This window comes from Miscanthus floridulus, chromosome 2, assembly GCF_019320115.1.
Source record: "Miscanthus floridulus cultivar M001 chromosome 2, ASM1932011v1, whole genome shotgun sequence".
Lineage (NCBI taxonomy): Eukaryota > Viridiplantae > Streptophyta > Magnoliopsida > Poales > Poaceae > Miscanthus > Miscanthus floridulus.
In genome coordinates this window covers 86,545,400-86,568,235 of record NC_089581.1, presented here as the reverse complement: position 1 = coordinate 86,568,235, position 22,836 = coordinate 86,545,400, and positions in this window count along the sequence as shown.

Sequence of the window (22,836 nt, the reverse complement as noted above, 5' to 3'; positions counted from 1 at the left end):
ATTCAAATATATACATTAGAGTAAAATAGCGGAAGTCTTACGATAACATAGTTTACAAACTAGTTGTTTCAAACCTTACAAACTAAGTTCGATAATTATTACAAACCATAGTAGTAGTGGAGTGTCATAATTAACATAACATAACACACAAAATAAGCATCCGTCCCAAGGATCACACATTCACTTATTGTCATCAACAGGAACAACAGTCATGCAACAAGGTCCAAAATAGACCTGCTCATGAGGCTCACCTGCAACAAGGGTCAATGAACCCTGAGTACAAAAGTACTCAACAAGACTTAACCGAAATAAAGCTGAGAAGACTTAGGAATGCAGGCTCAGGGATTCAAGGTTTTGCTTTAGCAATAATCAAAGTTCTTTTGCGTAAAAGCTCTTTACAAAATTTCAGTATTTCAATATTTAAATTTCATAAGAACAATATATGAATCTGCCATGATCTATAATGAGATCATGAACTTCATATCAAACTCTTCTCAAACCTTTCTCAAGTTTCAGTTATTAAACTACGATGATGAACAGTGAGTTGAGTCTCCATAACTACGATGATGAACAGGTAATCAAGGTAGATATGGAAAAATAAGGTTGGTAATGCACCAATTAGGTTTCCACTTGACTCCTAATCACTTAATGCAGTATAGAAAAGCAAAAGCGATAAAATTTGTAAAACACAAGGTAGGGTTAAATGCATCCGGGGCTTGCCTTCGTTGATGGAAAAGTTAGGTTCCTGCGACGTTCCACAAGTATCAGATCCGACCTCAATAGGTGGATTAACCTCCTCCGCAACTTGATTAACTACCACGTGTTCACCTTCGTTCACTACACATAGTAACAATGCTATGTTTAATATGATGCGGGATATGAAACATGATGCTCGATGATGGATGCAAAATTAACAATTCTGATACAACTTTCCTTCACGGTCCAGTTGCAAGTCAAACTAACAAAATCTTTTTCATAACACATACATCAATTGCCAAGGATCATTATCAACTAATGACCCAAGGTCATCACTCAATCCAAAATTTCAAACAAAACCTAAATTATTAAAGGTTACTATTTGCTTTTATGAATTAATTATTTAATTCAAAATTATGAAATAAATCAACTTATTCTAATTGAGCTCAAAATTTTAGTAAAGATTCATCACATGATAAGTAAGTGATAAAACAAATTTCATAATTTTTGGATAATGAATTGAGCCTAGAAAAATCATGGAAATCCATTTATTAATTAATTGAGCAATTTTCATCACATTCAAAAAGTATTGTAAATCAATATTTCATATTTTTCCTAAATAATATTCATCACAGAGAGGTCACACAAAAAATTTCATAATTTTTGGATCTCTAAATAAATCTACACAAAAATAACAAAAATAGATACTATTCATTCAAATCTGAAAAACAGAAAATTCATTTTGAACTACATAGTCGCTGACAAGGTGACCCCACCTGTCATCCCCAACCTCCAGCTTTGACCATGACGGCGACAACGCTGACCGGTGAAAACACACCGATGGTGAGACCAACAGCGACGGCCAAAGTACCAAAACGTTCACAAAGACTAGGCACACTGATTTGTGGCACTCTGAAGACTAATTACGACACGATACAAGGTTGACACCGGCCATGGCGAATGCAACCGCATGGCAGTGCTATGCCAGCAATAGAGACTAGTAGAGTGTAAACCAAAGGCACAAGAACGTTCAGCAGCTCACCACAAACACGTTGGAGCAAGGAGCGAGACCAGAGAAGCAACTGGCGACACGGGTCGACGTTCACGGTGATCACGGCGAAGCAAAGCTCGTCGGTGGCAGTGTTACGGCGACTGTAGTGGGAAAAATGACCAAGCAACAAGGGATTAAGTACCACGGCATCGAGATGGAGCTGTACATACACAAAGCAAGGGCAACAGCTCACCGAAGGGCACTGACCAGCGGTGAAACAGGGATCTCTGGTGAGGTTGCCGGCCGCGAGGAAGAAGGGTGCTCACAGCGGTTTCCCGACGAAATCAGACGACCACAGTTGGATGGCTAGGCGTGCAAGGAGTAGGCAAAGCTATTGAGCACTTTGCTACGATGGTGGAGGCACTAGTTCGATGACGAGGGCTCGCTAGAGATGAGCAAGGCGACGGGAAAATAGAGCAGCGAAATGGAGAACGGCGACAGGCGTCTAATCTTTATAGCACGGCCAAGAGAGCGAGGAGACAACACGCAGTGACCTTCACCGCACCAGCGCGAAGCAAAGGGTGGCCACAAGCACGTTTGGAAGACCAGAGAAAGGATGTCGGCGGTGGGGCGGTGGTTGTGGTACTGTTCCTCATATTTACAAAATTGCCATTCGTTTTAAAATTCAAATTACTCCCAAATTTGTATAACAACTCAAAAATCTCCAAAAATAAAAGTTGCTCAAAATCCAAAGTTTTACAACTTTTCTTTTATAACCACCCCCTAATTTGGTCTACATTTTGAAATGAACTTTTGAATTCAAATAGGGGACATTTAACGAATTTTGCCTTTTCAAATTACTTCAAAATTTTTATAACAACTTTGAAAACTCCAAAAACAAACTTTGTATAACTTGACAAGCTCTACACTTTTGCTTTTAGGCTCAACCCCAAAATGTGCTTAGATTTTGAAATGAGTTTTAGGGTATGATTTAAATACTGAAAATCAGGGTTTTTCTTGAAAATTCAAATCCAACCAAAATTTTGAACTTGATTCAAACAATACAATTCAACACATACGACATAAAGATAAGCTTGTTTTAGTGTATGCATATCGAGATTTTCACTAAATGCCAAATGCTTTGCAATGCATATGATGACTTGCAGGTTTTAGTTTTTAAACACCCGAGGTGTTACAATCCTTCCCCCTAAAAGAAATCTCATCCCGAGATTCAAAGCCATAGGGTAAGTAATGGAAAAGGAAATGTGTCAGTCCAAAAACATCCAACACTTGTCCATAAAACAGCTGAGGTTCCTTTACAAAACACACAGTTGTAACAACCGAGCTCAACTAACATTACTCTATATTGACGCAAGAAACTCTGGAAACTTTTCTAGCAAGTAATCTTCAGATTCCCAAGTAGCTTCTTCTTTGGAATGTTGATTCCATTATATCTTGTAGAACTTGATTGTCCTTCTTCATGTAACACTGGTCTTTCTAATCCAGAACTCGGATAGGATATTCGAAATAGGTCAAATCTGGTTCAAGTTCCACTCCTCCAACCTCAACATTCTGCTCAGGCACTCAGAGACACTTCTTTAATTGTTTAATTGAGAAACATGGAACACATCATGCATAGCTGAAAGATGTTCGGGTAGCTTCAAGCGATATGCCACTTTTCCATACCTCTCTAAAATTTGAAATGGTCCAATATATCAAGGTGCCAACTTGACTTTAACACCAAAACGAGTAACCCCCTTCATCGGTGATACCTTCAGATATACAAAATCTCCCATGTTAAACACCAATGGTCTACATCGTTTATCTGCATAACTCTTTTATCGGGACTGAGCTATCTTCAAATTACTTTGTATTTGCCTAACCTTTCTTCTGTTTCTTTCACAAGATCAACTCCAAAGAACCTTCTTTCTCCGGGCTCAGACCAACTCAGTGATGTTCTGCATCTACGACCATAGAGTGCTTCAAATGGAGCCATTCTAATGCTCTCTTGATAACTATTGTTGTATGAGAACTCAGCCAAAGGCAGACATTCATCCCACTTCTTGGAATAGTTAAGGACACAACACCTTAACATATCTTCAAGTACTTGATTGACCCTTTCAGTCTGACCATCAGTCTGTGGATGATAAGTTGTACTATATAGTAGTTTGGTACCTAATGAAGTATGCAAGTGTTTCCAAAAGCTAGAGACAAACTGTGTACCCCGATCTGACACTATGGTCCTTGGTACTCCATAGTAGACTCATGATTATTGCTAGATACATCTTAGCATACTGGATAGTAGGATATATACTCTTGACTAGAAGAAAATGTGCTGACTTAGTTAGTCGATCGATAATGACCCATATTGAGTCAAAACCTTTTAATGTCTTGGGTAGACCAACAATAAAGTCCATACTAATATCCTCCCACTTCCAAGCTGGAATAGGTAATGGTTGTAACTCCCCAGCAGACCTCAAATGTATAGCTTTCACCTTTTGAACAAGTATCACACTTGGCTATATACCGGGCAATTTCTATCTTCATTTTGGTCCACCAAAACCATTGTTTCAAGTCATGGTACATCTTATTGCTTCCTGGATGGATAGATAACCTAGTAGCAAGTGCTTCTTCAAGAATTGACTATCGCAACTCTGGAACCTTTGGTACCACTAAGCGATCCTTGAACCATAACACACCTTCATCATCTACTTTGAAGCACTCTGCTTTCCCATCCTTGATTCTTTCTTTGATATGGGCTATACCCTTGTTTTCTTTTTGAGCAGCAATAATCTGAATCTCGAATAGTGGCTTCAACAATTATATTGGTCAAACTACCTTGTTGAATTACCCCTATACTCAACTTTTCCATCTCTTGGCATAAAGTCAAACTCATTGTTCTTACTATTAGACAATTGCAATGGCTCTTTTGACTGAGGGCATCTGCAACTATATTTGCTTTACTAGGATGGTAATGTACTTTCAAGTCATAATCCTTAATCAATTCTAACCATCTTCTCTGTCGCATAGTTCAAATCCGATTGAGTAAAGATATACTTTAAACTCTTATGGTCTATATAAATATAGGCATGTATTACCAAGCAGGTAATGCCACCAAATCTTCAGAGCATGGACAACTGCTACTAACTCTAGATCATGAGTCGGATAGTGCTCTTCATGTTGCTTGAGTTGTCTAGAAGCATAGGCAATAACTCGGCCTTCTTGCATCAATACACATCCAATACCAATATCAGAAGCATCACAATAAACGTCAAATGACTTCTCGATATCAGGTTGGGCTAATACTGGTGTAGTGGTTAACAGTCTCTTCAAAGTCTGGAAAGCGTCTTCACATTCAGATGACCAGACAAACTTGGCTTGGTTCTTCAACAACCCAGTGATGGGCTTGGATACTCTAGAGAAATCTGGAATAAAATGACGGTAATACCCCTGCCATTCCTAGAAAACTCTGAACCTAATGAACAGTGGTTGGTGGTTTCCAATCAAGCACATCCTTAACTTTGCTTGGGTCAACAACAACTCCTTCAGCTGATAAAACATGTCTAAGAAACTGTACTTCCTTAAGCCAGAAGTCACACTTACTGAATTTGGCATATAATTGATGTTCTCTTAAGCGGGTCAAGGACAATCCTAAGATGTTCCACGTGTTCCTTCTTGTTCTTGGAATAAACTAGGATGTCATCAATAAACACCACCATAAACTTGTCTAGCTCAGGCATCAATACTGAATTCATCGAATACATGAAATGAGCTAGGGGCATTTGTCAAACCAAAAGACATTACCAAGTATTCATATAATCCATATCTTGTGGTAAATGCCATTTTGGGAGTATCTTCAGGCTTAATCTTGATTTGGTGATATCCTGACCTTAAATCAATCTTGGAGAAAACTTTGGCTCCGGCCAGTTGATCAAAAAGCAAGTCTATCCAAGGTAAGGGATACTTATTCTTAATGGTCACTTCATTCAACTGGACGATAGTCAACACATAACCTTAGGGTCTCATCTTTCTTCTTCACAAAAATTGCAGGACATCCCCAAGGTGATGAACTAGGTTGAATAAACCCTTTCTCAATCAACTCTTGCAACTGAGTCTTCAACTCAGCTAATTCCTTGGGAGGCATCCTATAAGCTCTCCGAGAGATCGGAGCTGTTCCAGGCTTTAACTCTATGTTAAACTGAACATCCCTATCTAGGTGGTAGACCGGGTAAATCCTTAGGAAAAATATCAAGGAATTCACAAACTACCAGGAGATCTCTAATCTCCTTGACAAAAGTTGCACAAACTCTTTCCACTGTTCTCCTTAAGGTTGGAAGTTGGATAAGAAGCTGAGAATGACTATCATGGTAAACTCACCCTTAATGTTCTATTCAAAACATCTATAATAGCCTTATGCTGATACATCCAATTCATTCCCAAGATCACATCTATATCTTGATCCTTGAGAATAATCATGGTAGTGGGAAAAATATGCCCACCTAGGTTTATAGGTACCTGGTATACCATTTCCTTAGTACACAGACATCCCCTGAGCGACTGTATAAAACTTTCCTTTATTTCCCCAATTGGAATTGCATGCTTTACGATAAAGGTTCTATTGATGAATGAATGAGATGCACCAGAATCAAAAAGCATAACAGCAGGGTGATCGGCGATAGGAAACATACCCATCATCACTAGCTCCCCTTTCGGAATTTCTCCAGCTTGAATATAGAACACCCGTCCTGTCTTTCGCTCATCTTTGCCCTTCTGAGCATTATAATTGTGGTTCTTGTTCTGTGCTTGACCCTGTTGTTGATTGGCAGGGGCCTTCTAGTAATTTTAATTAGCCTGTCTAGGATATGGACATTCCCTGGAGAAATGATCGGTCCTTCCACAATTGTAACATGGATAATTATGACCATGGGCATTTGTCTGTTGGGAATTCGGGTAGGTTATAGCAGGATGGACATTTGACTATTGCCCGGCTTGGAACTGCGGTGGACGATAATGGTTGACTAGATGATAGACTATCTTTTGTCTCTTTTGATTTCCACCAAAAGATCCAGACGACAGACTCTTCTTTTTCTAGATCTCCTTATGCTACCGATACTTTTCCTCAGAAGCAATTACAATATTCACTGCCTCATGATAAGTAACATTGGCACATGCAGTCATCATTGTCTGTAATTTGGTATTCAGTCCTCTCATCAACCATTTCTTTTTCTTGGCATCTGTATTGACATGTTCAGTTGCATACTATGACAGGTGATTGAATCTACCCACATATTGCATAACCGTTTGATCCCCTTGCTTCAAAGCAAGGAACTCGTCCAGCTTCATGGCCATCACCCCTTCTAGAATATAATGAGCTCTAAAGGCAGTACGGAACTCAACCCAAGTTATTGGAATGCCAGCTGGTTGCATAGCCACTAGATTTGCCCACCAGGCACCTGCTGCATCTCTAAGTTGTTGGGCAGCAAACACAGGTTTCTACATCTCCATGCATGGAATAAGGTCAAATTTCTGCTCCATGGTCCGAAGCCAATCATCAGCCTCTAGTGGTTCATCTACCTTAGTGAAAACTAGGGGTCTTGTATCTATAAAATCAATATACGTAGCCTCCTACTTGTTATGATTGCGGACCACGGTTTCCTTGCACCATATTCTGATTATGCACCATATTCTGATTACTCTAAGCTATCTCTCGAAGCAATCGAGCATTTTCTATAGTCACATGGACCAGGGCTACTATAGCATTCAGCTAAAGTTGGCTGGAACTGGTGGTGGATTAGGAACACCACCCTCTTCATGCGAAGAGCCTGGAATATCCGAAGCACTAGTATGAGGCATCTGTTCATAACAAACCAAACTTTACTCACAAGCTTTTATTGAGATATAAAAGAGCTCACTTGCAAACACATTACATTGGGTTTACTTATTTAAGCACAAACCCGCACCTAAACAAGACACTTAACTTAACTAGATCTCCTATTTTACAACTCTACTCTTCTCCTCGACCACATCAACCTTCGTGATCAGTATCCATGTCAGGAAACATTTCTGCCTTCCTCATCACTTTCATCAACCATCACTAATTCTTCAGGATCTTCTTCTTCTTCCTCCTCTTCAAGTTCATCATCATCAGCAATGACGACACTAGGGTCCATTGCATCAGCTTGAGGTTCATGATTTGGATCCAGGAGGTTACTCAGCCTATGGACTTCTTCATGCAAGGTAGTATTATGTTCCTCTAAATCTTCTACATAAAATTCTAGCTCATGCATTCTAGCTCTAGCTACATCTTCCCTATGCCAAGCCTCATTTCTCCCTTCCACCATACGAACTAACATACGCTCGCAGTTCTTATGAGCGGTGGTGCTACACTTCAATTGATCTTTTAACTTGCCCACCCGGATGGCATCCAAGGCTCTATCCCTAGTAGCCTGTGCTAACTCTGCTAAAAGCCTCTGTATCTCTGCCTGGGGATCAGACCTAGAGCTACTACTACTAGCATCATCATTTCTAGGGGCAAGTTGGTGACGAGGAACTCCTTTAGGTCCAACTGAACTTACAGGGCGTTACCTTGGTGCGAGCCATACTGTAGGAAGCAAGATTAATCCAATTAAGACCATCAGATCAAAATCTAAAGAGCAGCCAGGATGGATTACATAACTCAACCCAAACTCACTACCCAACCCAGACTCAGGGTGAAGGAAGTAACAAGTGAATTAATCATGATGCATGAATCGTTCTTATGAACAAAAACATCAAAGCTTATAAGGTACATAACCACAGTTATTTTTATATAGGGCATAATAAGATTACTACTCCACCACACAAAGCCTTTTTAATCAATTAAGGAATGGTGAGAATGAAATAAGATAAGCCAGAAGCAATTTGGACCAAATTAACAAGTTATATCTATTTGTTCCAAATCATTTTGAAGTTTTTGTAAAACAATACAACAAAGACTTTGTAATGATCTCTCTGATACCATTATGTGGTAGAACCTCCTAAGTTATAGGACCCACATGCACTTGTCACTGTCCAACGACCTTTGACAACTATGCATATGTTCCTGGTAACTTAAGAAGTCTGTCGGGTGTCCTCGGGGAACCCTGAATCATCCACGATTTCTGAGCAGAATCACATTACAGAGTCATTGCAGTATTACAACATTTATTCAAATATATACATCAGAGTAAAATAGCGGAAGTCTTACGATAACATAGTTTACAAACCAGTTATTTCAAACCTTACAAACTAAGTTCGATAATTATTACGAACCATAGTAGTAGTGGAGTGGCATAATTAACATAACATAACACACAAAATAAGCATCCTGCCCAAGGATCACACATTCACTTATCGTCATCAACAGGAACAACAGTCATGCAACAAGGTCCAAAATAGACCTGCTCATGAGGCTCACCTACAGCAAGGGTCAACGAACTCTGAGTACAAAAGTACTCAACAAGACTTAACTAAATAAAGTTAAGAAGACTCAGGAATGCAGGCTCAGGGATTCAAGGTTTTGCTTTAGCAATAATCAAAGTTCTTTTGCGTAAAAGCTCTTTACAAAATTTCAGTATTTCAATATTTAAATTTCATAAGAACAATATATGAATCTGCCATGATCCGTAATGAGATCATGAACTTCATATCAAACTCTTCTCAAACCTTTCTCAAGTTTCAGTTATTAAACTACGATGATGAACAGTGAGTTGAGTCTCCATAACCGAGGAGCAACAACGATTCGAACCGATTATTAACCCAGCTAGGGATTCTAGACCACACTGACATATGCAAGTCCCCTACTTACATATATCAACCTACCCTTAGATCTTCTAAAACCAGAACGGGTCCACGCCACCCGAGAATACAGTACTCCACCAATCCGGCCCATTGCCATGTGGGTACATGCTATTCCCACCATCTCTCCACTCCCAATGCTCGATTAGCCATTCTCGTAATAGAATCACCAAGTTAAGGCTTATCGGAGTATGTGGTTAGTACTACAAAGTCTCATCTCATGCAATTCAACAACTGGACGGACCTTAATCGACACAGGCGGAAAGAAGCCACTCACAAGACCTCCATGTCTTATGGCTCTCACACACCAAGTCCGCTCGATCTAGATTTATTACTTCCATGCTCATATCTCATGATAACATAAGTAACCAAAGATCCATTCAAAATTCTCAGGTGACAGGTAATCACCCGACTAAGCATGACTAAGCATATCTAGACATTTACGATTAAAACTAGGTAATCAAGGTAGATATGGAAAAACAAGGTTGGTAATGCACCAATTAGGTTTCCACTTGACTCCTAATCACTTAATGCAGTATAGAAAAGCAACAACAACAACAACAAAGCCTTTAAGTCCCAAACAAGTTGGGGTAGGCTAGAGTTGAAACCCAACAGAAGCAATCAAGGTTCAGGCACGTGAATAGCTGTCTTCCAAGCACTCCTATCTAAGGCTAAGTCTTTGGGTATATTCCATCCTTTCAAGTCTCCTTTTATTGCCTCTACCTAAGTCAACTTCGGTCTTCCTCTACCGCTCTTCACGTTACTATCCTGACTTAGGATTCCACTACTGCACCGGTGCATCTGGAGGTCTCCAGTTGCACATGTCCAAACCATCTCAACCAGTGTTGGACGAGCTTTTCTTCAATTGGCGCTACCCCTAATCTCTCACATATATCATCGTTCCGAACTCGATCCCTTCTTGTATGACCGCAAATCCAACGCAACATATGCATTTCCGCGACACTTAGCTGTTGAATATGTCGTCTTTTCGTAGGCCAACATTCTGCACCATACAACATAGCAGGTCTAATCGCCGTCCTATAAAACTTGCCTTTTAGCTTCTATGGTACCCTTGTGTCACATAGGACACCAAACGCTTGCCACCACTTCATCCACCCTGCTTTGATTCTATGGCTAACATCTTCATCAATATCCCCGTCCCTCTGTAGCATTGATCCTAAATATCGAAAGGTATTCTTCCTAGGCACTACTTGACCTTCCAAACTAACATCTTCCTCCTCCCGAGTAGTAGTGCCAAAGTCACATCTCATATACTTAGTTTTAGTTCTACTAAGTCTAAAACCTTTGGACTCCAAAGTCTCCTGCCATAACTCTAGTTTCTGATTCACTCTTGTCTGGCTTTCAATCAACTAGCACTACATCGTCCGCGAAAAGCATACAACAAGGGATGTCCCCTTGTATGTCCCTTGTGACCTCATCCATCACTAAAGCAAACAAATAAGGGCTCAAAGCTGACCCTTGATGTAGTCCTATCCTAATCGGGAAGTCATCCTGTGTCTCCATCACTTGTTCGAACTCTAGTCACAACATTGTTGTACATGTCCTTAATGAGCCCGATGTACTTCAGTTGGGACTTTATGTTTGTCCAAAGCCCACCACATAACATTCCTTGGTATTTTATCATAAGCCTTCTCCAAGTCAATAAAAACCATGTGTAGGTCCTTCTTCTTCCCCCTGTACCGCTCCATAACTTGTCTTATTAAGAAAATGGCTTCCATGGTTGACCTTCCGGGCATGAAACCAAATTGGTTCATAGAGACCCCGTTATTGCTCTCAAGCGATGCTCGATAACTCTCTCCCATAGCTTCATAGTATGGCTCATCAACTTAATTCCTCGGTAATTTGTACAACTTTGAATATCCCCTTTATTCTTGTAGATCGGTACCAATATACTTCTCCTCCACTCATCAGGCATCTTGTTCGATCGAAAAATATGGTTGAACAGCTTGGTTAACCATACTATAGCTATGTCCCCGAGGCATCTCCACACCTCGATTGGGATACCATCCGATCCCATCAGCCTTACCTCCTTTCATCCTTTTCAACGCCTCTCTGACCTCAGATTCTTGGATTCTCCGCACAAAGTGCCTATTGGTGTCATCAAAAGAGTCATCCAACTGAAAGGTTGTGTCCATATTCTCACCATTGAACAATTTGTTAAAATACTCTTGCCATCGATGTCGGATCTCATCCTCCTTTACCAAGAGATGCTCCCTTTCATCCTTAATGCACTTAACTTGGTTGAAGTCCCAGTGTCTTTCTCTCACGAACCCTAGCCATCCTATAAATGTCCTTCTCTCCTTCCTTCGTACTCAAATGTTGGTAAAGATTCTCGTACGCTCTACCCTTTGCCACACTTACAGCTCGCTTTGCAGTCTTATTTGCCACCTTATACTTCTCTATGTTGTCCACACTCCTATCATGGTACAAGCGTCTATAGCATTCTTTCTTCTCCTTAATAGCCCTTTGGACTTCCTCGTTCCACCACCAAGTATCTTTAGCCTCGCGTCCCCTTCCTTTGGTTACTCCACACACCTCTAAGGCTACCTTCTGAATTTTGGTTGACATCTTGTCCCACATATTGTTTATGTCATCTTCCTTCCAAGAGCCCTCTTTGATAACCCTTTCCCTAAATACCTCTGACGTCTCCCCTTTCAGTTTCCACCACTTTGTTCTTTCAATCTTAGCTTGTTTATCCCTATGGGCACGCACCTGAAAACAAAAATCTGCCACCAAAAGCTTATGTTGAGAAACAACACACTCCCCTGGCAAAAGCGATAAAATTTGTAAAACACAAGGTAGGGTTAAATGCATCCGGGGCTTGCCTTCGTTGATGGAAAAGTTAGGTTCCTGCGACGTTCCACAAGTATCAGATCTGACCTCAACAGGCGGATTAACCTTCTCCGCAACTTGATTAACTACCACGTGTTCACCTTCATTCACTACACATAGTAACAATGCTATGTTTAACATGATGCGGGATACGAAACATGATGCTCGATGATGGATGCAAAATTAACAATTCGGATACAACTTTCCTTCACGGTACAGTTGCAAGTCAAACTAACTAAATCTTTTTCATAACACATAATCAATTGCCAAGGATCATTATCAACTAATGACCCAAGGTCATCACTCAATCCAAAATTTCAAACAAAACCTAAATTATTAAAGGTTACTATTTGCTTTTATGAATTAATTATTTAATTCAAAATTATGAAATAAATCAACTTATTCTAATTGAGCTCAAAATTTTAGTAAAGATTCATCACATGATAAGTAAGTGGCAAAACAAATTTCATAATTTTTGGATAATTAATTGAGCCTAGAAAAATCATGGAAATCCATTTAATAATTAATTGAGCAATTTTTATCACATTCAAAAGGTACTGTAAATCAATATTTCATATTTTTCCTAAATAATATTCATCACAGAGAGGTCACACAAAAATTTTCATAATATTTGGAGCTCTAAATAAATCTACACAAAAATAACAAAAATAGACACTATTCATTCAAATCTGAAAAATAGAAAATTCATTTTGAACTACATAGTCGCTGACAAAGTGACCCCACCTGTCATCCCCAACCTCTAGCTTTGACCACGATGGCGACAACGCTGACCGGCTGAAAACTCATCGACGGCTGAGACCAACAGCGATGGCCTAAAGTACCAAAACGTTTCACAAAGACTAGGCGCACCGATTTGTGGCACTACGAAGACTAATTACGACACGATACAAGGTTGACACCGGTCATGGCAGATGCAATAGCACTGACAGCGCTATGCCAGTGATAGGAGACCAGTAGTGTGTAAACCAAAGGCATGGGAAGGTTCAGCAGCTCACCACGAACACGTTGGAGCAAGGAGCGAGACTGGAGAAGCAACGGCGACACGGGTCGACGTTCACGGTGATCACGGCGAAGCAAAGCTCATCGGTGGTGGTGTTCCTGGCAACTGCAAGTGGGCGAAATGACCAAGCAACAAGGGATTAAGTACCACAGCATCGAGATAGAGCTGTAGGTACACTAAAGCAAGGGCAATAGCTCACCGAAGGGCGCTGGCCACGGTGAAACAGGGATCTCTGGTGAGGTTGCCGGCCGCGAGGAAGAAGGGTGCACACAGTGGTTTCCCGGTGAAATCAGACAACCACAGTTGGATGGCTAGGCATGCAAGGAGTAGGCGAAGCTATTGAGCACTTTGCTACGATGGCGGAGGCAGTGGTTCGACGACGAGGGCTCGCCGAGATGAGCAAGGCGACGGGAAAAATAGAGCAGCGAAATGGAGAACGGCGACGGCTGTCTGATCTTTATAGCACGGCCAAGAGAAGCGAGGAGACGACACACAGTGACCTTCACCGCACCAGCGCAAAGCCAAGGGCAGCCACAGGTGCATCTAGAAGACTGAAGAAAGGACGCCGGCAGTGGGGCGGTGGTCGTGGTACTATTGCTCATATTTATAGAATTGCCATCCTGTTTTAAAATTCAAATTACTCCCAAATTTGTATAACAACTCAAAAATCTCCAAAAATAAAAGTTGCTCAAAATCCAAAGTTCTACAACTTTGCTTTTATAACCACCCCCTAATTTGGTCTACATTTTGAAATAAACTTTTGAATTCAAATAGGGGACATTTAACGAATTTCGCCTTTTCAAATTACTTCAAAATTTTTATAACAACTTTGAAAACTCTAAAAACAAACTTTGTATAACTTGACAAGCTCTACACTTTTGCTTTTAGGCTCAACCCCAAAATGTGCTTAGATTTTGAAATGAGCTTTTCAGGGTATGATTTAAATACTTGAAAATCAGGGTTTTTCTTGAAAATTCAAATCCAACCAAAATTTTGAACTTGATTCAAACAATATAATTCAACACATACGACATAAAGATAAGCTTGTTTTAGTGTATGCATATCAAGATTTTCACTAAATGCCAAATGCTTTGCAATGCATATGATGACATGACAGGTTTTAGTTTTTAAACACCCGAGGTGTTACAATGGCTCGATCATGTCGAGTCCCCAACATGCAAAAGGCCAAGAAGATGGGATGGTCTGCAATTCCTGTGCCGGCACAGTGTATTTGCTTGGCAAAAAATTAACATCCTTCACAATGTCGAATGAGGTCTTCTACGTCGGCGATGGTCGTGGGCCAATAAAAACTAGCTTGAAAAGCTTTGTCGACAAGTTTTGTAGAGGCCATGTGATTGCCACAAGAACCTAGAATGAATTTCAAGGAGTAATTTTGCACCCTCTTCTTGGGTGATGCATTTCTGTAGTATCCCTTCCTTGGCTGCTTTTCCTCATCAACTTCCCATCCACCAGCACAGTAATGCTTACTGCGATGGATGAGGTGTTCAGTTTTGGTCTTATCGGTAGGTATGTCGGCACTGGTGAGGTACTTGATGAATTGTTCCCACTAATCTACGACCAGCGAAGGTACTATAAGTACCAGCTGCTCGGTGGGGGAAACTTCTTGAACTTCCTTCTCTTCCTTAATAGACGACATAAAGAGGTCTTGAATGAAGACCCCAGGTGGAAACATGGTGTGAGAAGGGACGATCTTAGACAGGTGGTCGGCGAGCTGATTTTGGTCTCAGTACCATGTGGTGGTACTCGATACCGTAGAACTTTCCTTCGAGTTTCCTGATCTTGGTGCAGTATGCAGTCTATCTTCTCACTAGGAACAGGACCAATCTTTGTTGACTTGGTTGATGACCTAGTGCAGGAGTCTCCGTATACCATGAGGCATTTGATGCTGAGCTCGATGGCTATACAAAGTCCATGGAGACATGTTTCATATTCCTACGGCATTGTTGGAAGCTGGAAAATGAAATCGGAGGACGTATCAGAGCTTGTCCTTAGTTGGAGTAATAAACAAAATGCTGGTGCTAGCACTGTTGATCTTGAGGGCGCTATCAAAATACATTATCTAGTGCTCGGGGCAAGCAGCGGGGATGGGCTCTTGGATTTTAGTCCACTCAGTGACGAAGTTAGCCAGTGCATGTGACTTAATGGTCGGCCTTACTTCTGAATTCTATGAAATAAGTGTCGAGCTCGACTGCCTACTTGATGATGCGGCCATTGGCCTCTTTGTTATGGAGGATGTCCCCTAGAGGGAACTCGATGACCATGGCGATCTTGTAGTACTCGAAGTAATGGCGGAGCTTGCGCGATGTGACCAGAATGGTGTATAACAGCTTCTGAACCTGAGGGTAATGAGTTTTGGACTTCTTAAGAACATCACTGATGAAGTAGACCTGAATGTTGTACCATATAGGTGGGTCCAACTTCCTCACGCTCGATGACAATAGCTATGCTAACGACACTGAGAAGTGGCGACGATGTAGATTAGTATGGTCTCGTCTGGTTGAGGTGCCGTCATGATCGAAGGCTTCATTAAAAATAACTTCAGTTGCTAAATGGTTGTATCAGCTTCCTTTGACCAGGAGAAGTGCTTGGAGGCCTTGAGTAGTTTGAAAAATGATAGTCCCTTTTCACCGAGGCGTGATATAAAGTGGCTGAGAGCAGCCATGCACCCTATGAGTTTCTGTATATCCTTTACGCAGGTTGGCCATTTCATATTGGTAATGGCAGAGACCTTGTCGGGGTTGGGTTCAATACCATAGGCGCTGACGATGTAGCCTAGGAGTATGTCGGATGGAACTCCAAAGATGCACTTTGAAGGGTTCAACTTCCATCTGTATCTTTTCAGGTTGGTGAATGTTTCTTCAAGGTCGGTGATGAGACTGTTGGTGGTTTTGGATTTGATGACCACATTGTCGATGTAAGCTTCGACGTTGTAGCCTATCTATTGGTTAAGGCACATCTGGATGGCCCTTTGGTAGGTAACCCTGGCATTTTTTAGTCTAAAGACATGGTAGTATAGCAATACACATCGAAAGGAGTGATGAATGACATTTTGATATGGTCATCCTCTTTGAGCGATATCTGGTGATAGCCAAAGTAACAGTCAAGGAAGGAGAGGAGTTCGCAGCTGGTGGTGCAGTCTACAACCTTGTCTATTCAAGGCAAACTAAAGGGGTCTTTAGGGCTGTGTTTGTTGAGATTAGTGTAATCAACGCACATTCTCCATTCTTTATTCTTCTTTTGAACAAGGACTGGGTTTGCCAGCCACTCACTGATGATACACTTCTTTAATAAACCTGGCTGCTAGGAGCCATTTTATTTCTATCCCTAATAGCCTCCTTCTTATCTGGCGTGAATCGTCAGAGCTTCTGCTTGATCAGCTTGACGGTCGGCGAGACATTCAAGGAGTGCTCAATCTTCTCCAGTGGTACCCTCAGCATGTCTACAGGTTTCCAAGCAAACACATTGGCATTGGCATGTAGGAAGGAGACAAGCACGCTTTCCTATTTAGGGTTGATATGAGCCCCAATCTTGATGGTCTTGGTGGGGTCGTCGAGGCTAAGGCCAACCTCCTTCATTTCCTTAGACTTGGCGGAGGCATGAGGAAGCTCTAGCGCTGGGATCTCTAGGTCGTCGGCGTGCACCGTCTTGGAGTCAGTGACCATGCTAGCCATTCCAGATGGAGAGGTCGGTGGCTTCGGTGAGGGAGATACTCTTTGTTTTGTAGGCATAGGCAATGGAGAGGTTGGCCCGTAGGACCAGAACTCCTACAGGTGAAGGCATCTTTAATACCAAATAGGCATAGTGCGATATGGCCATGAACTTGGCTAGAGCTAGCTGACCAAGTATGGCATGGTAGGCGGTGTTGAAGTCGGTGACGTAAAAGTTGATGTGCTCGACACAGAAGTTGCTAGCCATGCCGAATTGTACTAGGAGGGTGATCTCTCCAAGCGGTCATGATGCCCTACCAGGTACCACACCCCTAGAAGGAGGAGTTAGAGGGAGTGAGGTCTTCTACTCCAAGGCCAAGCTCCTTTAGGGCTCTAGCGAAGAGGAGGTTTAGGGCACTTCCACCATCAATGAGTACTTTCTTGAAGAGTACTTTCTTGACGGTTGCATCGAGAACAAGGGGGAAACGCCCTGCATAAGTGATGTCTACCCATTGGTAGCCCTACTGAAGGTGATGGGGACCTCAGACCAGGGGCGATAGCTAGGGTCGGTGATAACATCTTCTATGTTGACGGTGAGCACCCGACGCGTGGTGAGTTTTCAATCTCTTCTGCTCTCAACGGTGGTGAGGCCACCGAAGATAGTGGCGACCACCTTGTCATGATCCCTAGAAGGCGTTATTGTTGTCCCCGGGTGGTCGGTGACCTCTTGCTCCAGTCGTCATTGTCGTCGTCCTTCTTTTTGGCCTAGAAATCCTTAGCTAAACCCAGGCAGTCCTTCATCTTGTGCTTGCTGTTCTTGTGGAGGGGGCATGGGCCTTCAAGGATTTTCTTATACTGCTTGTTGTAGTTACATTTGGCATGAGGTTTGTCAATGGTGGCAACGATGTTGTCTGGTCGGCGGTGGTGATTCTGACCAACTTTAGACCCTTTCGACCAGTCGCGGACACTGTCATGATGGTGGCCGTTGTCATCGTAGTGGCGGTCACTATGGCATTGTTTGTCGAGGCGATCATCATTGTGGCAAGTTGGGTGATGAGTGCCCTCATCCTCATTGAAGCGAACTTTGGCCTCTTTAGCATCGGTGTACTGATCGGTGGTCGTGATCATCTCGCCAATCCCCTTTGGTAGCTTATGATTGAATTTGGAGCAGAGGTCGTAGTGATGGAGTCCTCTAACAAACTGCGCTGATGACTTCTGCTTCCATGATGTTGGGAATAGAATTCCTCATCTCAGAAAATCATCTAATGTAACTATAGAGGAGCTTAGATGGTTTCTGATAAATGCGATTTAGATCGTGCTTGGTGCCCAGCCGAGTACACGTAGCCATGTAATGTCAGTGAAGACGTACTTCAACTACTCCCAAGATTTGATGGAATTTGGGGCGAGGCTCATGAGCCAAGTTCATTATGGTCGGTGTGAGCATGATGAGAAGATAGTTCGCCATGACACTAGTATCTCCCCCGGTGATGCACACAGCGGTGGTGTAAGCCTATAGCCACTGTGTGGGGTTCATCCGCCCCTCATAGGGCTCGACCTCGGTGACTTTGAAACCATGAGGCCACTAGAGTGTTTGGAGTGCTCTCATGAATGCTTGAGGCTCTTTGGAATCATCAATGTCAGGATCTACAGCATTGTCGGCCTTAAGTGGCTAGAGGGCTGCATCTAGATTACCGAACTCTTGCTTGAATTTTTTACGCCGGCGTACTTCCTCTTCATGTTCGAGAGAAACGGCGCCCATCAATATGACATATTGTGTCCTAGAGATTGTTGATGTGTGCTCGGACATATTAGTCAACTTCTTGGTCGAGCTAGCGAGGGTAGTTGTCATGGTTCCCCTTAGCTCCCTCCTAGAGGGGTTGTCCATCATCACAATTGTCAGTCGGCAAAACTGGCTTCTGCCAGGGGCGGCGACTGGATCTTAGCGTAGTAGATCCATGATTTGAGCTTGTCGAGTAGGAAGGTCCCTAATCTTGTCAGATCTTGTTGACCTAGCAGTGCATAGCTTTAAGCATTACGGTGACCTTGGCGACCTCTGGTGTTTGTTCGAGCTGAGCGAGCTCATTAGCGGCCACGGTCAAGTTGGTGCTTCGGGTCTTATAGACATCGTGGCCATCAACACAGACGAATTCGTTGTCGAGGTTGCGGCAGAGTGGGTATGGCCTCCCTTGCGAGTCAAGTTGTTCTCTGTTGCGAGCAGCCTTGGCTTACACAATGGTGGCCTCATTCGCTCGGTGCTGCGCACAGGTTGGCATTTCGGTTGACACGAGTAGTGTGGTCTTCATTGGTTTCTCCATCCTATGGAGGGCTATCGATGCTGGCATTAAAAATCCTGCCTCGACAGAAGGGTGGGAAAGGAAGTTGGATGATGGTGGTTTCGGCGACAGTCTCCGTAGAGCCCTAGGACTCATAGTCTAGATTTTCCTCTAGGATGGTGTGGAGGGATGCTTTAGGATGTCGGCCAATTTGTAGCATATTGATAGTTGACAAGAGCTAGTCAATGATCGGGTCGATGAGAGGATAGATGTCTCCCACCTGGTTGGTGAATTTGCCCCTTAGGGCATCTTGATGGATGGCGGCCGTAACCCCTAGGAGTTTCTTGATCAACCTTCTAATAGATTAGAATCGGAGGGTGGTCGGTGCTGAACCTAGAGTGATCAGACCTGATTTCGCTGAGGGAGAGGAAGTCAGGTGAGCTTCTGGCCAACCTGATCAATGGATGTGATCAGATCATCAGTTGTCGATCTACTTCCTTAGATAGCAGGGGGAGCAGGTGATGAGTTGTTAGTGAAGACAACCTCCTAGGGCAGTTCCTAGATCAAATCTGCTATTGCAGGTGCTAGTGTGGTCGACGTAGAATAGATCTGCACTAGCTCAGTGATCTCTCTGTCTCCATCAACATTGATGACCCAGGAGATTGATCCGACCATGAAGATCTGGCTAGGCTTCATAGAGGACGAAGAGCCTACAAAATGTACCATCTTGTTCATCATGGAAACAGCATGCACACCCATACCTGGCGTGCCAACTATTGATATAATATCGTCGGCAGTCCTTCAAGGGGTATCCCATGAAGGTAGATTGATCGGTAGTGGTGCGCGTAATCAAGAATAAGAAGGCAACAGAGACATAAGAGTTAAACAGGTTCGGGTCATTAGCATGACGTGATACCCTACTCCTATGGTCTGTTAGATTGTATTGGCTATCGTATGATATTGCGTGTGTTTTGAGGGTCCCCTACCCACCTTATATAGCTAGGGGATAGGGTTACAAGTTGGTTAGATCTAGGAGATAACCGGTATGTAATAACATATTATAGGGATCACTGAGATTGTAACATATCCTAACAGATTACGCCATATGTTTAGGATATCTTCCTAGTGTCTTGCAGGGTGCACTAAGCAGCGCTGTGCTCCACAAGGCTTTGTCTTGTGGGCTAGACCACCCCATGGGTTGACCAAGATGAACCAATGATTTTGGTACCAGTGGTGAAGTTTGACCTTTAATAAAAGTTAAAGTTTGAGTGGAGTACAACAAACTTTATTTTTAGACCAAGCCCTGATTCAACTCCTAATTGACTCAAACAGTGGCCTCAAGTTTAAATGCAGTGCTCCTTTGGGCTCTCAGAAATCTAGTCCCTGATCGGCAACAGCGAGTTGACATGTTGTGACATTTTTATCTTCCAAATTCATATGGTAACTCATCTGGATTCCTTAATATGAGTTGAAGTACACTTTGTGAAGGAAACAACCAAATAAGTCTCATTAGATTTGGAGCTCATTTGGTCATTCAAAGGTTCTCTACAAAATGGCAAGTTCACTGAATTCGGTCACACTTTGCTAAAACTCTGAAATTCGAATTTCAGTTTCATCTACCTATCTTTGGAGATTTGTATCTTCCTAACCGAGCTGAACCAGTCCATGATCCTTTAAGCAAAGATGTAGATCAAGATTTGTACAACAAACTTTGTTCAATGACTCAATCCCTAAATCACCATCTAAGTTTGTCAAACAGATGCTCGAAGATTGAATCTGCGGTTGTTTTAGACTTAGAAATATTCTAAATCCGGGATTAGTAACCACTTAATTAACATGCCGCGTTCTCATGTTTTCAGTTAAGCAACTCAAGTTGAGCCAAATATAAAAGTTGGACTATATGTTTTGGGGAAGAGCATGCAAAAAGATGGCACCAGTTTGACTTTGTTTTGACCATCAATTTAGATTTTTGCTTATCTCTGTCAATGCGCTGACATTATCATGTTGGAGTGCTAATTATCCACTAATTTGTTACTCTAATGGCTGAGCACCCTAAATATGAGTTGGAGAGCATCAGGAAAGGAACAATTTTGCTTTAAGGTCTGAGGCCCAGATCGGATGGTAAGTAGCCCAAAATCGTGCCCCAAGCTAGTCACTTCGTCGCCCACCACCTGTTCGTTGAAATGGGCGCGTGGCCACCATGCAGGGCAGCAGTGCCCCACCTCCTTACCACATGGTCGTGCCCCTTCTCCTCTATGAGTGGATGCCCGAGCCCTCCCTCGGACTCCCTCACTTGCTCTCGCTCTTCCTGGCTCTCCCCACGCTCTATGGCGCGTGCGCGTGGGCATGCCGAGCTCCGCCATGGCTGGCCAAGCATGAGCTCATGGCGCTGCTGCTATGCTCTCTCTCTCTGTCCCAACCAAGCGCCTCATCACCATCTCCAGCTCGGGCTGCCCGTCCTATGCATCTTTCTTGGACAACGTGGTCGCTAGAGCACCCCGCCATTGGAGGTGCTGCGGGCATGGCCGCCGGCGCATGTGGTCGAGCCACCTCGAGCCATCTCGGGCCAAGACGCAGGCACTGGTGGGTGCACCTGGTGATGGGGATGCTCCCCCTGCATCTCCCTCGCCACTCAACCATCACCTATCATTTCCATCACCTCCATAACCATCACTATCAACTCTTTCCACTCTCCACCACTGCTGATCGTATCTCTGCACATATCCACTGAAAGGAGCACTCACCTTGCTTAACCATGAAGTAAAGAAGCATTAGGAAATTGGAGAGGCCATTTGGCCAAGGTGTGGGGCCAGTCGGCCTCACCACCAAGCCGGTCGGCCTATTGTTGCGCCGCCTATAAATCCCACTCCTTCTACTTGCTCTCGGACTCACCCACAATACAATTCCAGCACCTGAGTTTGAAATTCCAATTCCAAATTTTGTAGTTGAATTTTCCTTGGTAGAAGTAGTGTTGGAGTACAATAGAGTGTGAGGAAGTTTGGGTGTGAAATTAGTGCTAAAATCTTGAGAAAGAGAGATAGAGGTGCTGCTAAAATTTGAGAAAGAAAAATAGAGTTTAAGAGTGGTAGTGCTATCCAAATCAAGATAGGGAATTAAAAAGAATTCATGCTAAAATCTTGATTAGAATATTCATCAAACAATTTTGGACGACTAACCCTTGGACTACTGACTCTAGACGGCTAACCACTAACATTTTCATCTCCTAATCCCGTTCCATGAGTTGTCTTGTTTTTCTCTATTTTGTAGGAAAATGAGCAAGATCGCCGGCAAGCTCAAGCGGGCATTGTTGTTCCGTTCAACGAGGAGTTCTTCATCTCAAGCAAGCACTGACATGGAGGTCGATCCACCGTCTCCCGCTATTAGAGCATCGTCCAGATCAGTGCCCGTGGAGAGGAACATTCTTCTACAAGAGAAGCAGCTCAAGCTTCGAGGAGATAGGGAGAAGAACATCTACAAAAAGCTAAAGACCCGAGACTTCGTCCTCACTCCTGCCTATGA